The sequence below is a fragment of the Elephantulus edwardii genome, unplaced genomic scaffold (assembly GCF_000299155.1).
Source record: "Elephantulus edwardii isolate Elephantulus edwardi_28Jun2011 unplaced genomic scaffold, EleEdw1.0 scaffold00174, whole genome shotgun sequence".
NCBI lineage: Eukaryota > Metazoa > Chordata > Mammalia > Macroscelidea > Macroscelididae > Elephantulus > Elephantulus edwardii.
In genome coordinates, this window is record NW_006399924.1 from 734,722 (window position 1) to 740,362 (window position 5,641).

General features: G+C 41.9%; 1 pseudogene; it reads left to right on the plus strand.

Moving 5' to 3' along the window:
• Positions 1-4,027: 4,027 nt before the first annotated feature.
• LOC102851192 lies at positions 4,028-5,028 on the plus strand (annotated as a pseudogene).
• Positions 5,029-5,641: the final 613 nt, after the last annotated feature.

The window sequence follows — 5,641 nt, forward strand, 5'->3', positions numbered from 1 at the left end:
TCATTTTGTTAAAATTTATTTTATATTGGTTTGCTTTCAAAGTGTTGCACACTGTCATTTGTTCATATTGTGTTTCATAAAATCATTCATATTCATTATGTTTTAGAAAATGAATCACCATTGAACTGTGGTGCCACATTCTTCTTCATAAAGTTCAGCCTCTGGAATGATTTGCTTAGCCTACAGACTGAATTAATATGGTGTATTCTGCTGCATGCCTTCCCTGATTTTTAAACCATGCAGTATTTCCTTTTTCTGTCTGGATAACAGCTTACTGATCTAAGAACAGATTTCACATAAGCACAATTAAGTGTTCTGGGATTCCCATTTTTCTCAATGTTATTCATAATCTGTTCTGATCCACACAGTTAAATGCCTTTGCAAAGTCAATTAAACACAAATGAGGATTCTTCTGGTATTCTTCTTGCATTCAACCAAGATCCATCTGATATTAGCAATAGCATCTTTGGTGCCATGGTCTCTTTGAAGTCCAGCTTGAATTTCTGCTGTTCTTGGTCTATGTACTGTTCTGTTGTTGTTCTATGTCATCTTCTTGCCTGTGACTCATAGCCATAAACAGTCCAACAGCCCTAAACCCTGCTCTATCCTGTGCCAATCTTATTGTCTCTGACACACCTACCTGCATTACCCCAGCCAATGAGTCAATCCATCTTATAGAAGGTCTTCCTTTCTTGAGCTGTCCCTCCAACTCCCACACATGATGTCCCTCCCCCAGGGTTGGTCCCTCCTTGCAACATGTCCAAAGTAAGTCAGACGAAGCTTCAGAATCCTTCTCCAAGGAGTAGCCTGGTCTCACCCTCTTTAGGACAAACCTGTTTGTTCTCCTAGCAGTCCATGGTATATTCAATATTCTTCTCCATCATCACAGCTTAAAGGCATGAATTTTCTGTCATCCTTAGTCACTGTCCAGCTTGCTGATACATAGCAAGTAATTGCAAAGACTATGGCCTGGATCAGGCATACTTTAGTCTCCAGACTGACATCATTGTTCTTCAGTGCTCTGGAAAGGTCCCTGACAGCAGACTTTCCCAATGCAACTAATCTTTTAATTTCCTGACTGCTGGTACCAAGGGTGTTGATTATAGAGCCAAGCAAGCTGAATGAAGTTGTTAACAATCTCAATCTCTTCACCATCTATCATGATGCTGCCAATTGGCCCAGTGTTGGAAATCTTTGTTTCTTGATTTTGAGCTTCAATCCATATTTAAGGCTGCAGAATATAATTCCTCAGTCACCATAGCTTCTCAAGCATGTTCACAGGCTTCCTGACCTTCAGCCTGGTGATTTGGGCCAGGGTTATAAAGATCTCTTAGTCCTTCCAGTTATGGGGTCCACCAAACCCTTTAGTAAACCTGCACAGAGGACCCTGAGCTCCAGCCCTGTTAGGTAGTTCCAGTTCAGCTCTCTCTTGCACAGGTCTCTTGTTCTCTGCTACTTTTGTTACTGTTGTGGTGTCTAAACTTCAGTGCATCTCTATCTCATGCTGAAATCCCTGGCCACAAAGGATGCATCTTGTACTTGCTTATTTTTCCTTAATGCTAGCAAGATTCTGACGTTCTGTCTCTAACTCTGCTCAAATTAAGCCTAATGGGATGCCAAGATTGACCAATCTCCTCATTAGTAGTTTACACATCCTGTTTGTGTGTTCTCAACCAAAATGTGTTGTTTACTTTATTCCTGTTATTAACATAGTCCTACCCAGCTTGCTCAGCTCCACAATCAACACTCCTAGCACCTGCAGTCAGAAAAGAAAAAAAACAAATTGCATTAGGTAAATCTTCTGTCAGGGACCTTTCCAGAGTACTGAGAAACAACGATGTCAGGCTAGAGACTAAGGTTCACCTGATCCAGCAGGACAATGACTAAGAATGATAGAAGAAGAGTTGATGCCTTTGAGTTGTGGTACTGGAGAAAAATCTTGAACATATTGTGGATCACCAAGAAAACAGATAGGCCTGTGTTGGAGAGGGTGAAACCAAGTTTCTCCTTGGAGGCTAGGATTTTGAAGCTCCATCTCACATACTTTGGGCATGCGGTCAGGAGGGACAAATCCCTGGAAAAGAACATCATGCTTGGAAGGGTGGAGGGACAGCACAGGAGAGAAAGATCTTGGATAAAATGGATTGATACAATAATTAGGGCAATGGGAGTAGGTGTGTCGGAGTCAGTGAGACTGGCTCAGGACAGGGCAGGCTTCAGAGCTATTGTACATATGGTCACTATGAGTCACAGGCAACTAGAAGGTATATAATAACAACAACCCAGCCATGAGGTCAACGTCAAAGCAAATGGCTAGGAAATAACTCCTACCATTATTAATTTCTAACAAGCCATGCAGCAAAAATCAAAGTCAAAGGCTAGGAGAGCTATTTTGAAATAATCAATCTACTCCACCACCACCAATCGGTTGTAGTTCTCGTTGTCACATCTCAGCACTAACTCAAATCCTCTTCAGAACAAAGAGTTTATCTTTTCCCAGCTCCTTCTTTCCCTCCATCCAAGAGGAGGGAAGAACAGCTAACATTACCTTTGTTAGCATCACCATGGTAACTCCATACTCAAAACCACAGCTGAAGCTCAAGGAGAAGAACGTTTGTTCTATGAGAAGATGCTGGAAAAACTTTTTTTTTTTAATTTGCTCGAAGGTAGATTAGTCCCTGCCCCAGGTCATTCTGAGGTCAAAGGTCACGTGGTAGGGGAGAAATAGTTTTCCGTGAACATGAGCTCCTTTTCAGCTTTTCAGTAAAGAAGGACCAGGTCTAATGCCTAAGAAGAAAGGCAGCCTCATCTCTACTGACAAGAGGCAAAACCATCCTGTAATATTCTACCACTTGGCTGAGAGGCAGTATGCTTGAGGTGTCCAAAACTATCTATGCTACACAGTGTACATTGCTGTCTGTCTGTCTGTCTGCCTGCTTGCCTGTGTTTGTTTTCAGTGTCTTAGCAGATTGGCTTTCAGTTCATGCTGTCTGTTGTGTTTGGCAGGAAGAGGTGTTTTAATATCCTTGCTTGACTAGAACTATCTCAATGCTGGTGAGTTTAGTTGTTTTGAATAGGATAAAGTATTGCCCCAGGTTTCTGCCTAATCATAGCATAGAAGAACACTTCAACTTTAAACTCAGGTTATCTACCTTAGGAAATGCTGGCCAAAAGAACCACATCTGGAATGTTCCTCATAGATTCCTCAAGCTCTGATCAACTTTTGGACAAGTCATGCATATCAAAACACACTTGACCACTTATCAGAGCTAAAATCTTGGGAGTTGCCGTGGCTAGAGCATCCTTGTCACTCCTTCTCCTCCTCTATTCCTGTATGTTATCCAGCACTTTCAGAGAGAAGAGACCAGTGAAGAGATAAAAGTTGTTTTACTCAAAGCTCTGTAGATATTCATCTACAAAGAATGCATTCCCCCACCCAAGCTAAGTGAGGCTAAATTTATTCATCCATTCACAAACATTTTATTGTATCCCACTGTGCCAGACACTTTGCAAGCAGTGGGTATACTAAGGTGAAGACCCAGGCCCTGTCTGAAGGACTCACAGTCCAGAAAAGAGACAGAAACACAAACATTTAAGGTCATTGTGTTGTAAGAGCATGTTCAGGACACATTGAAGATCCAAATGAGGGGGAGTAGTCAATTCTACGGGGTTTGGAAATCAGAAAAGTCTTCATGGAGAAAGTGAACCATGAATTTGGGATTATCCTAGCAGCCAAGGAAAATAAACCACATAGTGACAACTTTTCTGGCTTGAATTATCCAGTTAAACTATTACAGTGACCCTAGATTCACCAGATAATTGAATGATTACTGATTTTATAGAGTGCTCATCTTTTGAGTCAGCAAAAGAAAATCTGCTTTGAAATTTAATAATCTCAACAGTCTAGTAAATTCTATTAAAGAACCAAGAGATGAAACTATAACAAAGACATTTGGGGCTCTCTGCTCCTTGTCGATCCAGATTGCCCTCTCTTCTCCTGCAGCCTCAGTCACATCCCTGAGACACGATGGTGAAAGTAAAAGTACACGGATTTGGCTGCATTGGGTACCAGGGCACCAGGGCTGTTTTTAACTGTAGCAAAGTGAATATTGTCACCAACAATGATCCCTTCATTGACCTCAACTACATAATCTATATGTTCCAATATGATTCCACCCACAGCAAATTCAACAGAACTGTCAAGGCTGAGAATGGAAAGCTGGTCATCAATGGGAAAGACATCATTATCATTCAGGAACTAGATTGCTCCAACATCAAGTGGTGGATGCTGGTGATGAGGATGTTGTAGAGCCCACTGGTATCTTCACAACCTTGAAGAAGGCAGGGGCTCACTTGAAGGGTGGTGTGAAACGAGTAATAATCTCTGCTCCTTCTGCCAATGCCTTCATGTTTGTGATGCACGTGAACCATGAAAGTATGATAACTCTCTCAAGATTGTCAGCAATGCCTCCTGCACCACCAACTGCTTGGCTCCCCTGGCCAAGGTCATCTATGACAACTTTGGCATTCATTGTAGAGTGACTCATGACCACAGTCCATACCATCACTGCCACCCAGAAGACTGTGGATAGCCCCTCTGGAAAGTTGTGTGATGGCCATGGAGCTGCCCAGGACATCATCCCTGCATCTACTGGCACTGCCGAGGCCATAGACAAGGTCATCCCTGAACTGAATGGGAAACTTACTGGCATGGTTTTCTGTGTCCCCACCCCCAATGTGTCAGTTGTGGACCTGACCTACCATCTGGAGAAAGCTGCCAAATGTGATGGCATCAAGAAAGTAGTAAAGCAGGCATCAGAAGGGCCCCTCAAGGGCATCCTGGGATACACTGAAGACCAGGTTGTCTCCTGTGACTTTAATAGTGACACCCACTTTTCCACCTTTGATGCTGGGGCTGGTATTGCCCTGAACTACTACTTTGCCAAACTCATTTACTGGTATGACAATGAATTTGGCTACAGCAACTGAGTGGTTGACCTGATGGTTCACATGGCCTACAAAGACTAAGAGGCCCTTGGACCACCAGCCCCAGCAATAACACTAGAATGTACCATCAATAAAATACGCTGTACTCAGCAAATAAAACCCCAAATCAAATCAAACCAAATAAAAACCAATGGCATTTGAATGACAAAGAAATAACTGAAATTGTGCCCTTAATATCTTGTCTTAGTAGCAAAAGTGCAAAAGTTAAGAGGTTCATTTTTCAAAAGACTTAAACTAAAAAACAACAACAACAACAAAAAACAAAAATACCCAAAACAAACTTACAATTCTCTTACATAAAAGTTGGGATGGAAATAGAAGAACTGCAGTCAATATTAAACTATTGACAAGCAGACGATTTCAGAAGACGTATAAGTAATCTCCTCCCAGGCAATTTATAGGCTCTGAAAACCCGCTGGTGGGTCAGTTATGACTTGGTTCCAACTCAATGACAATAAACATGAGTTTTGCACCCCCCAAATAGTTCTCATCCTCAAGTAATGGTACTTGGACTTCCTATAGTAGAATCTCATTTATTTATCATAACTTAGCATGCAATTATGTTGTTGTTGTTGTTATGTGGCGTCGAGTCGCTTGCGACTCATAGCGACTTATGTACAACAGCCCTAAACTC